Raw genomic sequence first — 26,571 nt, 5'->3', positions numbered from 1 at the left:
TCTACCTCACCATCAAACTTTCAGAAGTCTTCGCACTAATGGTTGACAAGTCCCTTGGGCCTAATGATTTTCATCCTGGGATCTTAAGATAAATAGTTGCATAGATAGTAAATGCATGTTTATCTTACCAGAGAGTATCTTACCCAACTACAATGTAGCAGGATTTCAATTAATCCATTGAAAAGGTTATTAATATTAATTTGGATGAACATAAAAGTGATTTAACATGGAATTTTGGATTTAACAAACAATGCAAAGCGGTTCGTGGGTGTTCAGATGGTTGACTGGTTGAATTTGGCAGTAACAAAGGGCTGCCTTGGTGCCAGCTCTGAAAACCATTCATTCTGAGAGTAGGCATTGCCCTGAAGGGGAGTGGAGGTTATTGCCAACCATTGGTTGCTGCTTTGGATGTGGGCAATCTGCAGTGGACACAGAGCCACATTGACAGGAACTGAAAGGGGAATAGCAAAGGGAAGTTTCCAGAGAGGACAATTCGAATGGTATTTCATGAGGTAAGAAGAACTAACTGTGATTAATCTGATATAGCCTATCTCCATGGACCCTCGTGTAGAGGAGGAGCAACACGGAGGGACTGGTACTGGCAGCTTCACGGCAGCATCAGCAGGAGCAGCAAGGAGGTCAGTCTTTGAATGGAGACATGCTGGAGAAACATGCAAAGGGAAATGCCTAGAGCTGAGTGTGCAAAGAATGGTCTATATACATCGGACAGCGTACTGGGCTCATCTCATTTACCTGCAAATGTCCAAGGGAAAGAGTCAGCAAAAACTACATCTCTTGAAGAAGACCATCACTGACATGTTCACAATGTTGCAGGATGAGCTGTGATTCTTAAACCTTGGTGGAAACCCAATGTCCATGGTGCTGAAAATCACCATGGCCTTCAACTTGCATGCACGTATGGGGAGATTCTTTCCAGAGATCCATTGGAAGCATGTGTGAGATCTCCCAGGCAACAGCCATCACTGAATCAAGGAGAAGGCCTACTCCTATTAAAGAGAGTGATGACTGGGAATAAACTAACTAACTGGATGGTCAAGAAAGAGCTTTGAGGCCATTGCTGGATTCCCCTAGGTTCACATGGACAACAATTGTACAAGGCATTGGACTACTGAGGGTAATATTCGGGTGCCTACACCAATCTGGTAGTCCTGCAGTATGTTCCAGTGATGGTCCAGCAGATTGTGGTGCTCCACATAATCTAGCATTACAGAGGGAGGAGGCCACGCCTCATTCTGTGAGGAGGATGTGGAGAAGACTGCTGAGCAAGCATTACAGGATGAGGGGCTCCTTGGATCAGAGTGGAGAGGAATTGAAAGATGTGCAAATGTTGAAAAAGTCCAGGCCTCCTGCAAAGGCCTCCTTCACAGCTAGAGAGCCATTATCTTTCCTTTTGGCCACTGAAGGCACTGCAGTCACTGCAAAGCAGCTGCATCCTCTGCATCCTCATGCAGAGCATCCTGACAAGAGCCCCCAATGCAGTAGGCAACCACCCAGCCTCAAGACAAACTTCTACACTCTTGTTGACTTAAGTATAAGGATCTGGTGGAAATTCTAGGCATCTTGTATGCCTCCTCTCCTTGCCACTGCTTTACTGAGCTCACACTCAAGGTAATAATGTGCAGATTTATATGTATCTGTATGGCATCTACTGACTGATCTGCTGGATGTGATTCTTCATGAGATTTGTCAATCTCATGATAGAGGAACCTATGCATACACATCAGAGACACAGCAGCACTCATTGCCTGGATGGACTTCTCCACCTTCCATGCAAGGATATGTACAGCCTCTGGTAGCTTTGCCAGATGTTTCCTTACCTCCCATTGCAGCTGCAGAGGTTGCTGTGTTGCCAGCTCTGGAGGTCCATGTGGGCTTCAGCGTGGACCAGACCTCCCACAGTCCTCTGACTGTAAGTGGCCTTGGCTATCACAGTGTCCATCAGCTGCATGGGCACGTCTGAGATGTCTTCACCTGCTTGTGACCCTGAATCTACTCACAAATGAACGCCCACCAAGATGAGAGTAACTGCGTTGGTGGAGTGTGTGGGGAATGATGCAATGCCACACCCTCTGAAGGTTCCTCCTCCTCTGCAAAGGAAGATTGCAGAGCCCTGGTCTCAGCAGCTGCCTGTCCTTTGGGAATGCCTCCAGGGGAAAACACCAACATCTGTGTGTTGTGTTTCACATTGCCTCTCCAAACCATGCCTAATATGGTCTCCGGTTCAGTAGTAGTGACATGAACTCTACGGGCTGGATTTTCCAGCACTTCTTGCCAATGGGATCTTCCAGTCCTGCCAAAGCCTGCAGGACTGGAAGATCGTGCAGGCTTTGGCAGAACTGGAACCCTGCGGCGATTCCCTGGTGGAGGGGGGCTGGAGTGTAGGGGGAGGAGCGGGGGGTATGATCCATGCAAAAGCATGTAGGTTTTGGCAGGAGCTGAAGATCCCACTGGAGGAGAACCTACTGGGAGGCATCACAAAACCTGGAAGCTACCCCGTATCTTCCCTCGAGGGATGTGTGCTGTAGTCTCTCAGTCTGCTTCTTGATTCCTTGGATGAGCCTCAAAGTTTTTGTAAGATTCCTTACTCCAGCACAGAGATGGAGGGGTGAACTCTGGAGGAAGTGCCCTCTCTGGAGTCACAATGTACACAACAGGACTGAATGCAGGGCTGTCAGGACTTTAAAAATGGCACCAGCACAGCCATTAATAGACTGGCTGCAGTATGATCACAGTTTGGTGGCTACATTTCTCTTGTGTGGGAACAGCACCCGTTTCTGGGGCCAGCACCCAAGAACCATGCCTCTTGTTTGCAAATTCAAATCGTTTTCTAACCTCAAGTGCCTAAAGCATTTGGCTGTCAAATGGACATCATCAGATTTACTTAATGGCTACAGTCCAACTTTCAGCATTGCCAATTTGGAAGGAATAGGTGCTGGAAGTATGCAATGAACACAATGCTTTCAGCGGGGTTGTTAAATAAAATTATATTGCACTTGAGACTGGATCCTTGACAAGGAATGGCTGATACAAGCATCTGTTGCAAGGTATTAACAATGTAACTTCCACAGCTGAGACCAATGAGTCTTAGTAACAATGATGGGATCGAATCACTGCAGAATAAAAACAAATAAAATATGGAGGTCATGCAACAGCTGCCTGCTTTGAGTTGCAGCCAGGTAAAAAAACAAACCAGACCAAGAGATATTTCCAATGATAGACAACCTGCAGGGGGACCCCTATTACAAACATTCAATAAAATACTGGTAAAAGAGGGACCAGAATCAAGTGTGGGAAACAAAGGTACCCTGGTTCAGATTCTGTTTTCCAGGTGAAAATAGACAAGAAGAGTAACATAGTGAGCAGGATTTCAGGATCAGGACTGCGCAACATGTAATGATCCTGGGCTAGAAATTAATTTACATGATGCCATCTCAGGGAGCATTACAGAGACCTGCTGTCACTTCCCGGGGTAGCATTGTTTTACTAGCTGCTTCCTGCATAGCTGCTATGGTGCTGCTGCTGTTGAATGGCTCACACAGTGATGCCCCCGTGCTTGACAAAAGACCTGGAATGGATGCTATCCTAATATCACACAGCCAACCTGACTGATGTAACAGCAGGTTTAGAAACTCGGACTACACAGGATGAACCCACAGATCCATACTTCAGTCAACAAAGATGAGCCCTGCGCTGCAAGAATTGTTCTTAAAATAGTGCTGTCTTTGTGGGGTTTGCACATTCTCCCCGTGAGGTTCCTCCAGGTGCTCCAATTTCCTCCCACAGCTCAAAGATGTGCAGGTAAGGTTGATTGGTCATGCTAAATTGCCCCTTAGTATCCCGGGATGTCTGGGTTATAGAGATTAGCAGGTCAAATATGTGGTGTTACAGGGATAGGACCTGGGTGGGGATATCATTGGTGCAGACTCGATGGGCTGAATGGTCTCCTTCTGCATTGTATGGATTCTATTCTAATTGCAGCTGAGGTTGTTTTTCAATAAGCGGTCCTTAGGTTAAGTTGATGGAAGCACTTTGCTGAGTTTTTGGAGATGATTACAGCCAGTTTCTGACTACCTGACCCAAGTTTGGAGGTAGTTGTTGCATTGCCTTCTGGTTTGTAACATACAAACATAGAAAATAGGTGTAGGAATAAGCCATTTGGCCTGTCGAACCTGCACTACCATTCAATATGATTTTGGCTGATCATGCATTTTCAGTATCCCATTCCTGCTTTTTCTCCATATCCCTTGATCCCTCTTGCCACAAGGGCCATATCCAGCTCCCTCTTGAACGTATCTACCGAACTAGCCCAATAGCTTTCTGTGTCAGAGAATTTCACAGGCTCACAACTCTCTGAGTGAAGAAGTTATTCCTTATCTCAGTCCTGAATAGCTTATTCTTAGACTGTAATCCCTAGTTCTGGACTTCTCCAACAACAGGAACATTCTTCCTGCACCTAGCCTGTCCAGTTCCATCAGGATTTCATATGTTTCTATGAGATCCCCTTTCATTTTTCTAAATACCAGTGAATACAAGCCCAGTTGATCCAATCTCACTTCATATGTCAGTCCTGCCATTCCAGGAATCAGTTTGGTTAAACTTCGCTGGACTCCCTCAATAGCAAGAATGTCCTTCGTCAGACTAGGAGACCAAAACTGCACACAATACTCAAGGTGTGATCTCACCACAGCCTTGTATAACTGCAGCAAGACAACTTTACTCCTGTACTCAAATCTTCTTACCTTGATGACTAGCATCCCATTAGCTTCCTCACTGCCTGATGTAACTGAATGCCAACCTTCAGTGACTGTCCCACCATGACACCCAGGTCATATTGCATTTCCCCTTTTCCTAAACTGCTGCCATTCAGATAATAATCTTCTTTCCCGTTTTTGCCACCAAAGTGGATGACCTCACATTTATCCACATTATATTGCATTTGCCAAGTATTTGCCCACTCAGCCACCCTGTCCAAGTCACTCTGTAGTCTCTTAGTATCCTCCTCACAGCTCACACTACCATACAGCTTGATGTCATCTGCAAATTTGGAGATATTGCATTCAATTGCTTTGTCCAAATCATTCATGTATATCGTGAATAGCTGGGTTCCAGCACTGAACCCTGCGGTATCCCACTTGTCGCTGCCTGCCACCCTGAAAAGCACCTTTTATGCCCGCTCTCTGTTTCCTGTCTGCCAACTAATTCTCTATCTACATCAATACAGTACCCCTAATACCATGAAATGTAATTTTGCTCATTAGTCTCTTGTGTGGGACCATGTCAAAAGCCTTTTGAAAGTCCAGAAGCATGACATCCACTGATTCACCCTTATCCACTCTACTGGTCACATCCTCAAAAAATTACAGAAGATTTGTTCAGCACGACTTCCCTTTAATGAATCCATGCTGACTTGGATTGATCCTGTCACCACTTTTCAAATGCTTAGTTATTACACCCTTAATAATTGACTCCAGCATTTTCCCCACCACTGATGTCAAGCTAACCGGTCTACAGTTCCTGGTTTTCTCTCTCCCTCCTTTTTTAGTAAGTGGGGTTACATTAGCTACCCTCCAATCCACTGGAACTCTTCCAGAGTCTATAGAATTCTGGAAACTGATCATCAATGCATCCACTATTTCTAGGGTCACTTCGTTGAGTACTCTGGGATGCAGAGCATCAGGCCCTGGCGATTTATTGGGTTTTAATCCCAGCAATTTCCCCAATACAATTTCCTGATTAATAGGGATTTCTTTTAGTTCCTCCTTCATGCTAGACCCTCTGCTCTCTAGTAATTCTGGAAGGTTGTGTGTGTTCCCCTTAGTGAAGACAAATCTAAAATATTTGTTCAGCTGGTCTGCCATCTTTTGTTGCCCATTATGAAGCACCTGGTTTTAATGTTAAAGGCCCTACATTTGTCATCATTGGTCTTTTTCCCTTCACATTTCTATAGAAGCTTTTGCAGTCAGTTTTTATGTTTTCTGCAAGCCTATTCTTGTATCCTGTTTTCTCCTTCCAAATTAAACCCTTTGTCCTCCTTTGCTGGATGTTAAATTTCTCCCAGTCCTCAGATTTGCTGCTTTTTCTGGCCAATTTATATGCCCTCTCTTTGGCTTTAACATTATCCCTGATTTCCTTTGTTAGCCATGGATAAGCCATCTTCCCCATTTTACTCTTACTCCAGACAGGGATATACAGTTACTGAAATTCACCAATGTGTTAGTTAAATGTCTGCCATTGCTTATTCACTGTCAACCCCTCAAGTATCATCTGCCAGCTTATTCTAGCCAATGCATGTCTCATACCATCAAAGTTAGCTCTCCTCAAATTCAGAATCCTAGTCTCAGACTTAACTGTGTCACTCCTTTCCATCTTAATGAAGAATTCTACCCTACTATGGTCACTTCTCCCCAAAGTTTCTGGTCAATAATAACCCCAAGCATGTTGATAGTGGGGGATTCAGTGATGGTAACACCATTGAATGTCAAGGAGTGGTGGTTAGAATGTCTCTTATTGGAGATAGTCATTACCTGACATTTGTGTCGCATGAATGTTACTTGCCACTTGTCAGCCCAAGCCTAGATATTATCCAGATCTTGTTGCATTTAAACATGGACTACTTCAGTATCTGAGGAGTCGCGAAAGGCGCTGAACATTGACAGAGGGAAATTCATTGATGAAGCAGCTGAAGATTGTTGGGCCTAGGACACTACCCTGAGGAACTCTTGCAGGTGAGTCCTGGAGCTAAGATGACTGACCGTCCACAACCACAACCGTCTTCCTATGTACCAGATGTGATTTCAATTACTGGAAAGTTTGCCCTGTGATGCCCATTGATTCCAGTTTTGCTGGAATGATGAGTTCACTGAATGTTTGAGTTGGATGAAGAGTTCACTGAATGTTTTCAGGGCAGTTTCTTTGCGCAGCACATTTTAGCACCAACCAGAGAGCATGTGATACTAGATTTGATTTGATTTGATTTGGGTTATTATTGTCACATGTATTAACATACAGTGAAAAATATTGTTCCTTGCACACTATAGAGACAAAGCATACATTCATAGAGAAGGAAATGAGAGAGTGCAGAATGTAGTATACAGAGCTGGTAAGATTGAATGATGTGGGTATGCCGGCATTGGACTGGCGTAAACACAGTAAAAAGTCTGACAACACCAGGTTTTAGTCCAACCTATTTATTTGATAATATACTCACAAGCTTTCGAGGGGACTGCCTCTTCGTCAGGTGAATGGAGAACTCTCCATTCACCTGACGAAGAGGCAGTCCCCTCGAAAGCTTGTGAGTATATTATCAAATAAATAGGTTGGACTAAAACCTGGTGTTGTCAGACTTTTTACCAAGATTGAATGAAACAGGACTAATTAATGACCTCATAATGAAGGTGCTCCTAGGTAGCAGTGATCATAATATGTTAGAATTTCATGTTCAGTTAGAGGAAGAGAGGAGGGGATCTAAGACTAGTGTTTTAAACTTAAGTAAGGATATTTATGAGGGCACGAAAACAGAGCTTACTAAAGTGAACTGGGAATTTCAGTTAAGCGATAGATCAGTAGCGATGCAGTGACAGAAATTTAAGGATGTATTTCAAGATCCTCAGAAAATATACATTCCAATGAGAAAAAAAGGCTCTGAGAAAACAATGCACCAACCATGGCTAACTAAAGAAGTTACAAGGTAGTGTCAAATTGAAAGAACAAACGTAATTTTGTAAAGATAGGTGACAGGTCACAAGATTGGACAGAAAATAAAGATTATTAAAGAATGACCAAAGATTAATAAGGAAGAAGAATTTGAGTACTAGAGAAAATTAGCCAGGTATACAAAAACAGGTAGAAACAACTTCTGCAGAAATTTTAAAAAGGAAATAGTCTATAATATACAGAGAATCTGGAGAATTAATAATGGAAAATAAGGAAATGGCAGTCGTAAACAAATATTTTCCATCTGCCTTCACGGTAGAGAATACAAATAACATTCCAGAAATAAATATGGATTAGGAGGTGAAAGAGAGGGAGGAACTTAAAGCAATTATAATCATCAGGGGAAGGGTACAGAGAAAATTATTAGAACTAGAAGGTCCTGGTAATCTTCATCCTAGGGTCTTAACGGAAGTAGCTGCTGAAATAATATGTGCTACATATATGAACATGTGTGTTAAATTGCATATGGTGAGACAGCACAGGTTACACATGGTCAGATAGGAGGAATTATACTTGGACTGCTTTCTTTCTTTCTCAGTTTTGAGTTTGAATTTTCTGATGACTTGTTTTGTTCAAATTTCTCCCGATTCTGCATTTGGTGAGTCTTAGCTGAGTTACCTTGTAAAAAGAAGAAGAGTGGTTGGGGTGTTGTGCACATTACTCAAGGTCACCAAGCAGGTGCCTGTGGGTTCAATCACTCCACCCTCCAGGCTGAAGACCATACCATGAATATGGGGATTGAAGAATGAAGAACTGAATCGGGGGAAAGCATGAAATAGAAAAATATAATCTAGACTAATTAAAAAGAACAATAACCATTAACTTACGAATGTCGCTTATGTGGGCAATTCTAATTATAGGCTAAAAAGAAACATTTCACTTTGTTCCTGGAATTAAATAATTTGATTGAATGTTATAGTTTACAATTTAATAATGAGGCTTGCTTAACATTGCAACAAAATTAGTGCACGCATTTGAACAAGTGTGGTAGTGTTAACACATGGGCCAGAGACAGGTTTTATTTGCCAAGGCAATACTGACCTTTGTCCCCAGCGAATTAGACACTTGCATATGCTTAATGTTGGACTTCACGCTCTGTCTTTATACAAATACGTGAGAAGTAGTTTACACACTGAGCATGTTTTCCTGAAGAAAGGGGATCCTTGGAGTTGCTTCCATAAACAAGGGTGCCACATTCAGTGGGCAACAGAAATATTTGTTCTGGAAGGGATCTTTAGGCAAATAAACTCAAGGTGATAATTTTACACATAAAACATGAACTCCAGTAGCTCAAAGTCACAGAAACAGGAGTGGGATTTAAATAAACGTTAAAGTAGCCATGGTTTTAAAAGAAACGTTTACATTATTAGTCACATTAATACTTCTGTTGATCTTTTACCTCTTATTTCTTTTAATTAAGGGTATCTGGCTGAATGGCAGATCATATTGTTCTGTTTTTCTCTGCATTTAATCTTCCTTTACAGGAAACAGGATAACAGGAAAAGCAGATTCATTTTAGAGAGTAATAAGTTTTACTTACACCGATAATGCAGCAATGTTCACCTGCAAAGCTAACCGTTCATTTATTCACAAATATTTCATTAAAAATATTAATTTCACGATAAAAAGAAGAGTATACACCATAATTAAATCTCTACTGAATATGGAAAATTAATTTTCAATAAACCTGACATCTTTTACTCTGGGCAGTAACTCATATCTATCTGACACATATGGTTGAAAAGTCAATGTTTAGTAACCTCAGAATTTAAAAGGTGAGTATTACGAAATGCAAACAGGAAAATCTGACAAAGCAGCCAACAATGTTTGTTATTGTATAACAACAATGTATTTCAGTAGTGGATATTATCTAACTTCTTTCTGTCATCTGAAGGAATATTTATCAATCTCAGGAAAGGCTATGACGTTGATGAAACATTTTAATATCTAACAGCTAACAGATTAAATGATTGCAGTTGCCTCTTAATAGGAAGACCGAATGGAATGCAGAATCCCTTATGGCTTTTTGAGTCCAGATTTGGTGCATGGAGGCAACACATGCCTAAAGCAAAAGGACTGAGGATTGATAGAAATTTGTTCTTGGACTCACTTGCACTTTTTGTGCAAATGCTATTGTCAGTTCACTGTGTGGGAGATACCAGATTTATCCTGCACTTTGCCATCAGCCATACTCAGTTACATCGTGGGATGAACTTAGAGTAATGTATAGGGGTTACAGGCGTGGACAAATCCCCATTCTTGCTGGTGCCATAGGTGGTTTTAACAAAAAATATCAAAATCATGCCTCATCTGGTGCTTGTGGGAGCCATTCAAGATTCTGATGTGATGACATGCTTAATTTGTGAACAGGGTCCTTTACTGATATTTTTCCCTACTTGATGGTGCACTACTTGCTTTAGATATTTACACAGGTACTTAGTTATAACTGGACTCACAATTTTGACATGGGGACTCATTCTTACGTGTAAAAATCCCACTGTTAAGCGGTATGCTTTGCACTCATTTCAAAGAGAAAAAAATGAGCTTAATGCATAGTAATTTCTAACTCCTCAATCTAAATCATCCTCCTTTGGATTATGTGTCTGATTCTGGTGGTAACATAAACTGGACAACAATAAATCTGCATCTACTTTTATAAGTACCCTGTTTTCTACTGCCATTACAATGGAGAGTGTAGGGAGAGTGTAAAATGGTTGGTAATTTTCTATCACCTGCTTTCTATCACTGCCTAAGAACAATTTCACTCCCTTTAATGTTAACAGACCCTTCCTCCCTTTCACTCAGATACCAACTAGTAGTCAAAATGCAGATTTCTGCCAAGGTTAAGGGCCTGCACTCTCAGATGTACTGTGATGCCCATTCTTTTACATCATGTTGAGATATGAACAAGTAAAATATTTAAGTTATGTTGCATTGTATAAAGGCTTACATGAGATTCTTTGCTTACGTGAGATTTAAGGAACGATTTTACAGAGATTGTGTGCAGAGGTCAATGATCCCTATTGATTGTGTGTCTCTAATGGAGAGAAAAACATCTGGGGCTATTTGATGCTCTGGCTGAATTTTCAATATTCATTCCAGCTTGTGTAGTTTGCTGCTGGGAGCATGAATTCGGAAAACATGATGCCATACAAAATGGGTATGAACTGGATCATGAAGTCTTATCCTAAGGGAGTAGCCAGTCACAATATTCCTGTTTTTGGCATATCATACCAGTTATTATACATTGTGATAAGGAATATCCCCTCTGCTTTGAAGAAGGCTGAGATGTGGGTGAACGTAAAATTATATCTGTGCCAACGGATATATCTGTCTTGTGATCTCTTAAGCAATAAGGATGTTTTTGTGACTCAACACTCCAATCATCAGTCGTATTTACATACATCTCAGAAATCATCGTCATGCAGCTTTTGATTCTTCTTCCATTATTTGCTAAATTCTCCCTCAGTGTATCCAAACAGGCACCAGTGCGTGGTGACTGGGAGATTTTCACTGTAACTAATTGCAATGTTAATGTAAGCTTACTTGTGACATTAATAAATAAACTTTAAACTTTAAAAACTTTAAAACATAATGGCCATGCTACTGATCACAACATTAACATTACACTTTGAAGGTGATTCCATACCTGGCTATTAAAATAATGGATGCAGAATTGCTAGCTGCATGATAATGATGACGGGTGGGATTCTCCAATCTTGCCCATACCTGCACCACTGCCAATGAGAATGGAGAATTTGGCTTTTGGCCAAAACTCCATTCACTGCAGCAGCACTGGAGAATAGCAGCCGCGAAAGAGATTGGAGGTTTTCGGTGTAAATATCCGTAAATGATTGGCAGCACAGCATGAGACTTAATCTGCAAACTGATTGAGTGACCACCTTCCATTTGTGCTTGATGTGATCTGCTTTTGTTAGGCTTTACATCCTGTATCCTGTTAAACTTGATGCAGAATTATGAAAACAGAGGAGGAAATACACAAATTATGCATAGGAGGCATCTCCAATACAAAACACCACACACGTGAACACAAAAACACATGCCGCACATTCCAGTGTTACTGTGACACATGTCCTTTCCCAGGACTTGCGAACAGTTGTCCCTCTCAGCCTTCCCTTCTCCCTACAAGCTACTGCTTTTTTTAAAAAGCTGACTTTGTGTCAGCTGTCTGCTGTTTGCTGATTTAGTTCAACTCCTTTGCAGCCCTTTGCACCCTGGTGCTGTATAAGCCTGCTCTTCACATAGGTTTCTCAGTAAGGAAAAAAAGTCATGTAATTGAATCGGACTTTTATTTCTCAAATCAGTTTTGCAGAAATATCCATTGTTTGAAGTAACTGAATCCAGTTTTCCCAATGTCGGTGTAGGTTTTTATACTAAGTCACTGAGATGAAAGAGGAGTCTTACATGATGACTCTATAGCAGGACTGTTGTTTTAAATTCTTGTAATATTTTTTAGCCCAGATGGAGAAACCTATCCAGCAAATCATCATTTCAGTTGAGAAACAAATGAAAGGCAGCCATCTGTTTTAGGACTGCAAAAGATTATGAGTAATCCAATGGGAATAAAGTCATCTAAGTAACCCTCTTCTCACCCATGAGAGACATTAGACATTCAGGAAAGGTCAGCAAGTCTGCTTGTGTCAGTGTTTAATATGAGAGCCTGCCTTCAGATGAGGCAACTCAGAGACATGTCTTGTGCACAACAGTCATTGTAAACAGCTTCTGAATAGCTGCAAGAAGTTCCACTCTTAGGATGGTGGACACCGTTACCCAGGCAAAGGGCTGTTTGTTGATGCTGCTGGGTTGCAGGTCCTGAGGAGAATTCAGCTACAGGAATAGGCCTTGTAGTTCAGCAGCAAGATAACAAAGCTCAGCAAGAATGTACTGTCACAGAATTGGAGGAACGAAATACCTTCTGTATAATCAACATCTTGAGGGACACTGGACGCTGATGTAAGATAATATTGTCATAGTTTAAACTGCAGTGCATCCATCGACATTACAAACACATTATCCAAGACCATGCTGGTCACTAATCTTTTGTGAAAAGCAGGAACCTTAAGTAATGACTTGTTTAAGGAACACTGTCAGGAAAGTTGCTGTACTGCAGAGACGAGAAATAATTCTATAATTGTAATTGCTTGGAGCAGCCTTCTGATTTCAATCATAGGATGTGTTCGGTTTCTTTATTGACACTGTACTATGAATATTGACAGTAAAGTGGCATTAAGTCTAGAAACACCGGACAGGTAGGTTTAACACCTTACTCCAACCCCGGCCTAATTTTCCCTCTCCCCACAGCAACTTACCTTGGTCTTCACAATGGTAATGCATGGATTGGAAACTTGCCATGACTTCCAGTGCTGTTACCACAGATCCCAGGACAAGATTGTGATAGACCTTGAGTAGTCTAATTCCAATTCTCTTCCTGCACCTAGTGGTGCACAAAGGCAGACTTTTGCCTGTTACCATAGCTTTCAACTTCTGGAACAAGTCACTGGTCTGTCCTCAAGGGCGCCACGCCACATCAAGTGTGGCTGACCAGGAGTCTCTCTTGCTCTTGGCGCCAGCCATTGGTGTGTTTGGAAAGATTTGCAGGTTGGCACTCAGACTGTTTGACCACATTATTAACGCACCTAGCTTGGTCACCAAGTCCAAGGGTGGGAATCAAACCCAGAGCTTCTGGCTCTGAGACAGGGATGCTACCCAAATTATCCCAAGACCATCTACATTGATGGAAAGAAATCTTTCAAATGTGATTGCAAAAGGAAGACCTACTACTGCCCACTTTTTGCCTCCATAAAGGCTACTTAACTGACCTTAATGGTTGGGACTGATTAATATAAAGTCAAGGTAATGGAGGGGATTTTAACTGATGTGTAGCCAGCAGGAAGAGTAAGGAAATCCAGCCTGCAGAGCCTTCCTCATGGCACAGTCTTGCTTTTTCTCATTGCACAATGAGTGGAGGTGCAATAGCTACCCAAGTTGGCTTTGAAGGGATGCTCAGAAGAGCACTGATTAGCAAGTCTGCTGAAGATGGTCTGCTAAGGCGAGGTGGGTCACAATATCCTCAGGCTTTATTGTAATGATGTAGGATATGAGTAATGTAAAGCATTAAAAAGAATTGGATATCCACTTGAATAAGAAAAAAAATGAGTGGCTATGGGGAAAATGCCACAGACTGGGAGTAATTTAAACAGCTCTTTCTCAGAGCTTGTGCAAGTATAATGGATAAATATCCTTCTTGTGTGCTGTAACATTCTATGTTGTAAATTTTAAGCACTTCTGCACTAACTCTTCATGCATGTCCAACCTACAGGTGTTGCTGCAGCTACAAGCTGCATTCTATTTATTCTGACAATACAGCTGACAGATCTTCTTCATGACCTTAAACACAAGCTGTAAAAGGAAGTATATGGAGACCACTTACAGATGTTACTATAATCATACCTCCTTTGACAGGAAACAATTCCCGTTATGATACTCTTTTGCTTTTATGACACATATACAATAGCAACAGTAACAACAGCAGCTTTTGGACTCAGAGCGCTTAAAGCATGACTCTGTTATATATTTCAAGTGGTTGCATCTCTCCAATGTATGTCTCATGATCTGTAGCCATTGAAGCAGAGAGATTCATTGGATTCTGTTGCTCTTCCTTCATAGACCTGGATCAAGCAAAACCTTTTAATAAACGTACATGTTTCACTGCAACGCACTAGTGTGGCACCTCATTACTTTTGTCTTTGTGGTAGCCACTGACTGATACACAACAAAAAGGAAATTGGTGATGAGAGTTGGAGAATTTTTTTTTCGACCTAATTGAAAGAAAATGAAACCCAGCACTTTGGATTGAAAAATCAATTGAAGGCAAGGACAAGAATTTCCGACGCACTACAAAATGATTTAATGGAAAAGGAAACCTGAATAAGAAAGAAAGGTTAAACGTACTGTTCTGAAAAGTAGGTAGACTTCTAAAATGCAGAGAGCACACACATAGCGAAGCAAAATGGGCTGCAAAATGGAGTCTCACAGAAACAAAACAAACTGTGCAATCTTAAAGTGAAGCTACTACTCAGAAGAAAGAAAAAGTTTCAGGAAAAGGGAAACAATGACATTGTTAGCTAAGAGACTCTCTTGCATTGCGCAAGAAAGAGAGGGCAAACTGAAGGAAGTATGAAAGCTGATAACCAAAATTGGCAGGTAAAGATAGCCCCATGGATGTATTTGATGAGGATTATGAAACTTACAACTCATATGAAGAAAGATTCCAATATTTTCGCCAAGCAAATCAAGCATTAGATCACCTAAAGGCTGTAACATTTCTCAGTTAAAAACATTTACATTGCTAAAAAATTTAGTCCAACCAGCAAAGCCAGCCGTTAAAACCTACATTTAACTGACGAATGTCTTAAAGGAGCATTTTTCACCTAAACCAGGATTTTGATTTGATTTATTATTGTCACATGTATTAATATACAGTGAAAAGTAGTTTCTTGTGCTCTTTACAGAGAAAGCATACTGTTTGTAGAGAAGGAAATGAGAGAATGCAGAATGTAGTGTTACAGTCATAGCGAGGGTATAGAGAAAGATTAATTTAACATAAGGTAGGGAAGAAGTTGTTCTTGAGTCAATTGGTATGTGTCCTTGTTTATGTTTTTCCGACAGAGAAAGGTCAAAGAGGTGCATGGGGTCCTTGATTATGCTGGCTGCTTTGCTGAGCAGCAGGAAGTGTAGACAGAGTCAATGAATGGGAGGCTGGTTTGCATGATGGACTGGGCTTCATTCACAACCTTTTGTAGTTTTTGTAGTCTTGGACAGAGCAGGAGCCACGTCAAGCTGTGACACAACTAGAAAAAATACTTTCTATAGTGCATCTGTAAAAGTTGGTGAGAGTCGGAGTGGATATGTCAAATGTCCTTAGCTTTTTGAGAAGGAAGAGGCGCCGGTGGGCTTTCTTAATTATAGTGTCAGTGTGGAGGGACCAGGACAGGTTGTTGGTCATCTGGACACCTAAAACCTAGAAGCTCTCAACTATTTCCACAATGTCAGGTGAAGAGGAGAACACAGTAGAAGACAAAACAAATACAAGGGCTGGCACAGGTGGTGGGATTTAATGACCTCGCTCATCCTGAAACTGTAAAACCCCACCCAAGGTCAATGGACATTCCCATGCTCCACCCTCATCCACTCCGACTACAGTGGCAGGCAGGGTGGTAAAAATTCCAGCCTGGGAATTTTGTTAGTAAATAGTGTTTCCACAATGTTTTTGGGTGTTACTAAAACTAGATGGTAACAAAGTCAAAATAGAAATGGATACTGGGCCCTTGATATCATTGACATCTGAGACAATATATAAGCAGACATTAAAGCATTTACTATTGAAACCATTAAATGTAAACCTAAGGATGTGTACAGAAGAAATCATACCATTAAATGGATATATTAATGTAAAAGTGGGAGTGAATGGGCAGACAGTGGAGTTACCTCCATATGTTGTTCACGGAAACTTTCCTGCTTTATTCGGTAGCACGTGGTTGACAAAAATCAAACTCGACTGGGAAGCTGTAAACCGAATGGCTCTGAAAAAAGTACAAAAGTGTGTTTGAAAACTCATAGGGCTCAACAGCTGTACTTGAAGTCCAACTAAAAGTTAAGCCAGACAGTGTACCAAAATATCTAAAAGCCAGAACTCAGATTAATCTAGGATTAATCCATATGCCATCAGACCAAAAAACAGAGAAGAACTAGAAAGACTAGTCCAAACAGGAATCATTGAACCAGTTACTACATATGGTTGTGCTACACCAATTGTGTCTGTACTGAAACCGGATGGCTCAGTAAAATATGTAGAAATTTTATGACGGTGATTAATCTGGTATTCTGAGCTGATCAATATCCACTGCTGTTAATTGAAGATTTATCTGCTGGACTATCTGGAAGTTCAGTAAAATAGATTTATCACAGTGTACTTCCATATTAATATGGCTGCAAGCTCACAGCTGTTACTCACTATCGTGACATACAAAGGTTTGTTTTGATACAGGAAACCGCCATTTGGAATAACATCGGCACCTGCTCTATTCCAGAAAAAGAAGTCTCATGACACCAGGTTAAAGTCCAACAGGTTTATTTGGTAGCACAAGCCATGAGCTTTCAGAGAGCTGCTCCTTCATCAGGTGAGTGGAGTTCTGTTCACAAACAGGGCGTATAAAGACATAAACTCAATTTACAAGATAATGGTTGGAATACAAGTCTTTACAGGTAATCAAGTCTTAAAGGTATAGGCAATGTGAGTGGAGAGAGGATTAAGCACAGGATACAGAGGTGTGTATTGTCTCCAACCAGGACAGTTGGTGAGACATGAACCCAAGATCCTGGTTCAAGCCGTCCATATGTTTGTGGAACTTGGCTATCAGTCTCTGCTCAGCGATTCTGCGTTGTTGTGTGTCGTGAAGGCCACCTTGGAGAACACTTACCCAAAGATCAGTGGTCAAGGGCATTCAGCCTCTGATCTTCGGGTAAGCGTCTCCAAGGCGATCTTCACAACACATGACAACGCAGAATCGCTGAGCAGAAACTGATAGCCAAGTTCCGCACATGAGGATGGCCTCAACTGCGATCTTGGGTTCATGTCACACTATCTGTAACCCCAACAACTTGCCTGGGCTTACAAAATCTCACTAACTGTCCTGGCTGGAGACAATACGCACCTCTTTATCCTGTGCTTAACTCTCTTTCCACTCACATAGTTGTACTTTAAGACTTGATTACCTGTAAAGACTCGCATTCCAACCATTATTTAGTAAATTGAGTTTATGTCTTTATATGCCCTCTTTGTGAACAGAACTCCCACTCACCTGATGAAGGAGCAATGCTCCGAAAGCTTGTGGCTTGCGCTACCAAATAAACCTGTTGGACTTTAACCTGGTGTTGTGAGACTTCTTACTGTGGTTACCCCAGTCCAATGCCAGCATCTCCACATCATCCTTTCCAGAGATCCATGGATCAGATTCTAAGTGGGCTAACTAGTGCACAGTGTCATCTAGATGATATTCTCATCACAGATTCAAGTGTACAAGAGCACTTGAATAACCTGGAAGCTACATTGGAATATCTGCAGAAGTCAATTTCTGAGTGAAAAAGGAAAAATGCAACTTTTTCCAGACATCCATAAATTATTCAGGTCCCATCATTGACAAAGATGGTTTACATAAGAAAGCAAAAAAATTGGCTAGCAATTTTAGAAACGCCATATCCTCAGAATGTGACACAACTGAGATTTCACCTCAGATTAATCAGCTGTTATGGTAAATTTATTCCAAATTCAGCAATGTTATTGAAGCCCTTGAGACATTGTGATATGTCAAACAGCCAGGACATTGAACAGAAGAATGTGAAAGAGTTTACAAAGCGGTTAAGGAAGTCAGAGTTATTGGTTCATTTCAATCTCAAACTGAAGTTACAATTTGCTTGTGATGCATCATCCTGTGTATGCAGTCTCATGCATAATGCCCTCAGGAGAAGAACGATTGATAACCTTTGCTTTTCGAACACTTACAGCACAGGAGGAAATTATGCTCAGCTAGAAAAAGTTCTAAGTATTATAGTCCAAGCAGAAAGATTTAATCACTACCTTTATGGGTGTCATTTTACACTTTTGACAGACCTTAGACCCTTGAAGACAGTCTTCAGGCCACACAAAGAAATTCCTACTTTAGCAGCTAGTAAGTTACAGAGATGATCTTTGATGTTATGGGCGCATACCTACAATATTAAATGTCATCAGTCAGAACGAGATGATTTATCAAGACTGCTGTTCCAAATCAAGCAAGGACCTGAGTAAAATTATGTTAACAGTGGATAGTGCACGTGTGACTTCATTTTACATTCAGAGACACACAAGAACCGATCCAGTCGTGGGGAAGATTATAGGTATAGTCTTAAAAGTAGACAGTCCAGAGTGAAATTTTACAATGGGAAATCTGAATCTTATTCCTCAGTGCTTGTGTGGAAGAATCCTTGGACAGCTACATGAGACCTCCAAGTTTGTTAAGAATGAGGGAACTGGCACATAGTTATTTTAAGTGTCCAGGTTTAGATGCACAAAGCAAAGAGAAATTGGGTCAATATCAGCCCTGTGCAAAGCAATAAAACACTCCACTGCTACAACCCTTACATCTGTGAGAATGGCCAAAACAGCAGATGTGGTGATGCCGGCATTGGACTGAAGTGGGCACAATAAGAAGTCTCATAACACCAGGTTAAAGTCCAACAGGTTTACTTGGAATCACAAGCTTTCGGAGGACTGCTCCTTCATCAGGACTCACCAGATCTATGACAGCAGAACAGACTATTGAGAAGCTAGATGAAATAGTTGCTAGATTTGATAGAGCTGAGCAAATAGTAAGTGACAATGGAACACAATTTATTTCGAAGTAATCCAAAGACTACTTAAAGGAAAATGGTATCCTACACATCAAGTCAGCTCCATACCATCAAGCGAAAAAATTGGATTTATACAGTCACCAAAACACTCACTAAAGGTATCAAAGAACCAAGGGATCTTGTCAAAACAAGTAACAACATTTTTGTTATCCTACAGGAACACTGGACATCCAACAGCACAGAATTTACCAGCAATGCTGCTTTTAAAAAGCTTAAAACAAAGTTTGAACTTTTAACACCACCTGATACTTCAGAAATTGTCAAATGACAATGAAAAGTACAAATATTAAAGTTTGGTGAAGTTTAAAGGCAGTTATCTCGCTAAATCTGTGTCAATGACATAAAACTGCTTCTTATTAAGTAGAGACAAGTAACATAGCTGTCCAGTGAAGTAGCAGTGAAGATAAGCTGCAGTAAACAAGAGGAACTGAAGCTGTAACATAAGCACCAGAGTGTATTACAGAAATCCCAGTTGGGTGTAATAAAACATGTTTCCTGGTTCCTTCTTCATGCCCCCAATTAACACTGACATTAACACCCTGGTTGGCTCATATATCGAATATCTGCTTCAAAAGTGATAGTAATGTCGTTTGCAGGTTATTGACAGTTTTATTTCCAAAACAAACAGTCAGAGAAGAGGGTCCCAGATAGATGGCTGCTGCTTCGAAAATTGTCGATGCCCATAGATTATCTGCATCGTAACAGAGGCTGTAGGAAAAACAGAGATTCAAAATACTCTTCCCTTGGAATGATTTTAACTGCTGGCTTTGTTAGTTGAACAAGTATTCCATCTCCCTGTGTCGCAGATCCAGAGATATTGCCACTGTTGTCCTCATATCTACTTGCAGACTTTTTGTAGACATAAGAACATAAGAACATAAGAAAGTAGGAGTAAGAACATAAGAACATAAGAAAGCAGGAGTAGGCCATCTGGCCCTTCGAGCCTGCCCCGCCATTCAATAAGATCATGGCTGATCTGTCGTGGCTCAGTTCCACATTCCCGCCCTCTCCCCATAACCCTTAATCCCCTCTCTTATCAAAAACCCATCAACCCGCGTCTTAAAAATATTTAGCAAGGCAGCCTCCACCACTTCAACGGGCAGAGAATTCCAGAGATTCACCACCCTTTGAGTGAAGAAGTTCCTCCTCAACTCCATTCTAAACCGCCCCCCCTTTACCTTGAGGCTGTGCCCCCAGTCCTACTGTCGTTTCTGAGCGGGAAGAGCCTCTCCACCTCTATCCTATCAATCCCATTCATCATCTTATACGTCTCAATGAGATCTCCCCTCATTCTTCTAAACTCTAACGAGTACAAGCCTAGTTTATTCAGCCTCTCCTCATAGCTCAACCCCCTCAACTCCAGCATCAGCCTAGTAAACCTCCTCTGCACTCCCTCCAAGGCCAAAATATCCTTGCGAAAGTACGGCGCCCAAAACTGCACACAGTACTCCAGCTGCGGTCTCACCAATGAGTCATCTCACTGCCATCTCTGAGAGGATGTGACAACACTCTCTGATAAATGACTGAAAATGCCTCCAAAAAGACTTCGGAATCTTTTCAGATGCTTTCCAATGTAAAAAGTTCTATAGTGAGGCGGAGTGTCTCAGGCTACGAGAAGATATAGATAGAATGGTCAAAGGGGCAGATAAGTGGCAGATGGAATTTAACTCTGAAAAGTGTGAGGTAGTACACTTTGGTAGGAGTAATTTAACAATGAAGTATTCAATGAATGATAGGATACTGGGAGATTCTGTGGAACAAAGGGACCCTGGTGTGTTTGTCCACAGATCTCTGAAGGGTGAAGGGTATGTTAGTAGGATGGTGAAAAAGGCAAATGGGAAATTTGCCTTTATCAATCGAGGCATAGATTACAAATGCAAGGAAGTCATGTTGGAGTTATATAGAACTTTGGTGAGGCCCCAGTTAGAATATTGTGTGCAGTTCTGGTCGCCACATTATAGGAAGGATGTGATTGCATTGAAGTGAGTGCAGAGGAGATTCACCAGGATACTGCCTGGGGTAGAACATTTAAGTTATGAAGAGAGATTGCGCAGGCTTGGGTTTTCGTTGGAGCAGAGGAGACTGAGGGGCAATCTGGTCAAAGTATTCAAGATAATGAGAGACCTGGAGAGAATTGCTAAGGAACAGCTTTTCCCCTCAGTTGAAGGGTCAGTCACAAGGGGACATAGGTTTAAGGTGAAGGCAGGAGGTTTAGGACGGATGTTGATTGTCTGGAATGTGCTATCTGGGAGGGTGGGGTGGAGACGGGTTGCCTCACATCTTTTAAAAAGTATCTGGATGAGCACTTGGCATGCCATAACATTCAGGGCCATGGGTCAAATGATGATATATGGGATGAGGTTAGAGTTCGGGTGTTTCTAATGTGTCACTGAGGACTCAATGGGCTGAAGGGCCTCTTTTGCACTCTATGATTCTATGATAACCATTGTACAGATAAACTAGTTCACTAAACCCTGTTTAGTCAAGTGGCTCCCACACTGAAATACATTGGATGCCATCCTTTCCTCCAATGCTAACAATTAGGAATCCAAACAATTTTACCTGCAGGAAAACACCAAGTGGGACCGAGGAGCCATGAATAAATATTTACATCTGCACAGAAAAGATGTTTAGCATATTGTTTTGCAGACAGGAAGCCAGTTAAATGAGAGTCGTAAAGTGTTCATTTCAAATTGAACACATTGTTATGCATTCAAATTGTTGGCTCTGTATCAAACAGTATGTTATCTGTTTAACAAAACTAGTGTGGGTTAAGCTTTTAGTCATTTTGATTTTAAATGTTATAAAAATACGTTATGTGGGCTACCTCTTTCTGTTGTTGAGATATAAAATTAGGAGACTGGGGTTTCAGTTCATGGAGAAGTGGTCCAGTATTGTAGAAAGAGACAATTCTTTGTTCTGTTAGAACAAACTCCATTTAAACTAGGCTGGGACAGGTAGCCAGTTTTGGGAATTGTTGGCTAGAGGAACAAATGGAGATTCTGGTGGTTTTGACAGCGCGCGTGTACAGGATGTGTGCAGGATGGACTGCTTTTGTGAACACATTTTAAAACAATCGCCTCATGAAAGTGATAACACAACCCTAGCTTGAACATGCCAAGAAGCATTTTGTGGCCTTTATTGCTCATTAACATTTTGCCCCTGAAAATCTGGAGTAAAGTTTTAATATGTGCTTATGATTACATTATCATGTGTTCAAGCGATTTGGAAAAGCGTGCAGTTTTAAAAATTTGTCCTCCCAGTTGTTCGTAGAGCGTTGATAAAATAAATTGCTGCATTGGAGCCCAGCGAGGAAGATCATTGAACTGCCAGGTGTTGAACAGTTGTAAGTTGGTTGAATTCATTCAATGTTAATTCTCGACCAAGTAAAAATAATTAAGTCATCGGCAAATGGAAGCGACTTAGCCTGACTCTGATGCACCAAACCTTTTATATATTTTATTGAAATTATTGATCGGAATGCAAGGATAAAAAAAAAATTTTGCGGAATTTTACCGGCACATCCGCCTGAGGTTCATACAATCCCACCTGAGGCCAACGGAAAACGTCGCTTGCAAAGCCGCGCTTGCCCCCAGAATTGGGCTGGGTGTGCTGGTAAAATTCCAACCCATGGTTTTCTGGGAAACAAGTCTACAAACCACAGAAAGCTATTGAAAGATTAGTGTAGGGCTACCAAGACAAAAAGTATTTCTCGGGGCAATGCAGCAGACTGCAGAAAGGGAATAGCAATCTGAAACATGTGGCAAGATGGAAGATCAGCCAGAATTAAAAATGTTATGCAGGTGATAAAAGGGGACAAACAAGTTTTTATGATGACCAATAAAACCGATCATCCAATGGTTCAGCAGTAAAATTCACCACTTGTTGTAAAGCTGAGGCCCCTACCACCGCCACCCGCATGCCAGCTCATTTACTATGCTGCCTGAGGCCCCAAACACCTCCACCCTCTCCCCATCTCCTTCCTCGGCATTATCACCTAGTTTCACCTACTCCCAACTCCTGCCTGCCGAGTTGGACAAAGACCTCAACTCAGATCCAAAGATTGAACCTCACCTGGTGCACATCACTTTTAAGCTGTTGGGAACAGGGGGCACAAGTTGTCATGTACCATTGACTTAATGTGGAAGATGAGACGTTGGGGGCGATTCTCCCAAAAGCTCTGAATTGGTAGGAAAATTGTTCTAGATCACGGCTGTTTTTTCAGTGCAGCTTCACACTCGAATCTCCACACTCTGTGCGCTGCAGAGTTCACAGTTATGAATATCATTAAAAAGCCGGCAGCGGGTGGGGGCAGTGCCTATTTATGTGAAACCTGACAGCTCTGGAACTCGGCACGTGCAAGTGACCCCGATCTGTCAGTCTCCCCATTTGCTGGCCAGCCCAGGACCCCCACAGTTCTGCCCCTCTAGCCACAACCCCTGGCCAAATCGCAGCCCCCACAACAATTTCCAGGTCAGCCCTGAATCCCCCGCCGCGGAGCATCCCAATGTCGAGCCCATCACCCCCGCCACCCCTCCAGCAATAGCGATCCCCCCACTGCCTCTCCCTAGCAGCCCTCCGCTAATCCCCTCCGGATCAGACTCCCTCCCATTAACGAACACAAGGGGACATTGCTTTAAATTGAGGGGTGACAGGTATAGGACAGATGTCAGAGGTAGGTTCTTTACTCAGAGAGTAATGAGGGCATGGAAAGTCCTACCTGCAACAGTGGTGGACTCACCAACATTGAGGGTATTTAAATGATCATTGGATAAACATATGGACGATATTGGAATAATGTAGGTTAGATGGGCTTTAGATTGGTCTTACAGGTCGGCACAACATCCAGGGCCAAAGGGCCTGTACTGCGCTGTGAGGTTCTATGTTCTGGAGGCAGACTCCGCCCTTAGCAAACCACCACCCCACTTGCTGGCCTCCCTCCAGCCCAGGCCAATCCCCATGCGGAGTGGCACCGGGATCCCCCCACCCTCACCAATCGTCCCCTAGGCTCCACACACAAGAGGCCCCACCCCTTGGCAGTGTCCAGTGACTGGTGGACATTGCCAAGGTTTCCCTTGGGCATGGGAACTTTGCCCATTAGGCAGTGCCGGGGGCACAGGCAGACATTGCCAGGATGCACATGCTCAGGGGTACCACCGTCGCCACCCAATCCACTGGGGGGCTCCAATTGCCCTTCCTTCATTCTGGCAGGGTCTCCCACTAGTTTCCCAAACGTGGGGAGCTACTCTAAACCCCACCAGAATAAAGTAGTCCTGGTGGGTGGAAGATTCTATCGGGTGTGCAAGATTTCAGTGCCTACTGAATTAAATCCCCCCAGACGCCTCATTTCTGCTCTTACAGGCTCCATTAAATTCAACCATTGTGTACTGTTGGGGCAAGGATATAGAAACAATGGAAAAAGTGCACTAGGATGTTACCAGGAAGGTTTTTAAAAAATCACCTTTCTTTATTAGATCTTTATTAGAGAAGCTTAAGGGATGGCCTAATATAGATATTAAACTTGGGAAATGTTAATATATGATAATTAAAATGACATTTTTGCAATACCTATGCAACAGTAACAAAGGTGCACAAACTTACAGCCATCAAAAAGTGGAGGTCAGGACAATATCCTAAACCCAGGAGATAGCTGGTTAATCGCTAAAACTGTTGAATTAGAGTCCACAATTACTTCAACTCCAATGATACTCGACAAGCTCGACACCGCGCAGAACAAAATAGCTGATCGATCACCATCCCAACCACCACTTTCGACATTCATTCCCTCCACCAGCAATGCACAGTAGCAACAGTGTGTACTATCTACAAGATACACTGCAGCAACTCACCAAGGCTCCTTCGATAGTACCATCCAACCAGAGAAATTAAGCACCCGGAAGGACAAGGGCAACAGATGCATAGGATCACCACCACTAGTAGGTTTCTCTCCAAGCTAAACACCATTCGGATTTTGAAATCTAGCACTGTTCCTTCACTGCCTCTTAGCCAAAATCCAAGATCTTCCTCCCTAACAGCACCGTGGGTGTACCTGCAACACATGGGCTGCAGTGATTCAAGAAGGCAGCACACCACCAACTTCTCAAGAGCAATTAGGAAATGGCAATAAATGCTAGCTTAGCCAGCAAAGCTAACATCCTCTGAAAAAATAAGTTTGCTAAAAATTAGCTAATCTCAACTGTGATGATATTGAGTGTGAAATGTTTTCCTCAGACCATGTTTGATGAAATTTAGTGCTAAACTGCGCTTGTGGAAAAATATTTCTGTTGCAACTTTTCCAGCACTCGGGTAAGAATCAAACCATCTTGATATCTCAAAGCAAGCAAACAACTTTGTAGATCGCAAGGGAAATGACTTCTCTTGAGAAAAACTATTTTTAACAGACATTAATTAAAAACTTCCTCTTGCTTCTTCGTGACTGGATTCACTGTGCAACAGATCATTCTAAAGGAAGTCACAAACTGGAAAAGGAAGGTAAACTTAGGCCGAAATATTCAGTAGTTCTGGTATTTATATAAAACTCCAGACTGTTCACACGGATATCTAATTAAATTGCTAACCTTGCCAATCTACAAAAGATTTAGATCTACTAAACTGGCCTGAATTAACTTAAGGAATTGGACTGAAAATGTGGACGTCTACAATACTTTGTAATATATAGTATTTACAGTAAAGGAACAGGCCATTCAGCCCAGAAAGTTTAAGGCAATTTCCTTCAACTCTATAGCATAGGATAGAATCCTTACACTACAGAAGGAGGCCATTCAGCCCATCAAGCCTGTACTGACAACAATACTACCCAAACCCTATGATTTGATACAGTTTTACATGTAGGCTGTTTCCAATAAGGTAAAGGTTCTCTTTATTTCCCTTTATTTAATAATTTTCGTAAATTGGCTTCTTTCTATATTTTAAAGTAGAAATACATTTATTTGAAAACAAAAATAATTTTTTAGTTTGAATATTTTTACTTTGGGGGACAATCCCCTCAAAGATTACCGGGGAGTTAGTGGTGTTGTGGTAACGTCGCTCAAAAATAATGCATCAGGCTAATGCCCTGGGGGTTCAAACCCCACTATGGGAACTATGAAATTAGAATTATCTGGAATTGAAAGTCAGTTTTAGTAATGAAACTAGCACAATGGCACAGTGGTTAGCATTGCTGCCTCACAGCTCCAAGGACCCAGGTTTGATTCCTGGGGCTTGGGTAACTGTCCGTGCGGAGTCTGCATGTTCTTCCATGTCTACATAGGTTTCCTCCGGTGCTCTTCCCACAGTCTGAAAGACTTGCTGGTTAGGTGCATTGGCCACGTTAAATTCTCCCTCAGTGTACCCGAATAGGTGCTGGAG

The sequence above is a fragment of the Carcharhinus amblyrhynchos genome, chromosome 1 (genome assembly GCF_965287045.1).
Source record: "Carcharhinus amblyrhynchos chromosome 1, sCarAmb.v2.hapA, whole genome shotgun sequence".
Lineage (NCBI taxonomy): Eukaryota > Metazoa > Chordata > Chondrichthyes > Carcharhiniformes > Carcharhinidae > Carcharhinus > Carcharhinus amblyrhynchos.
This window is presented reverse-complemented; position numbering follows the sequence as displayed.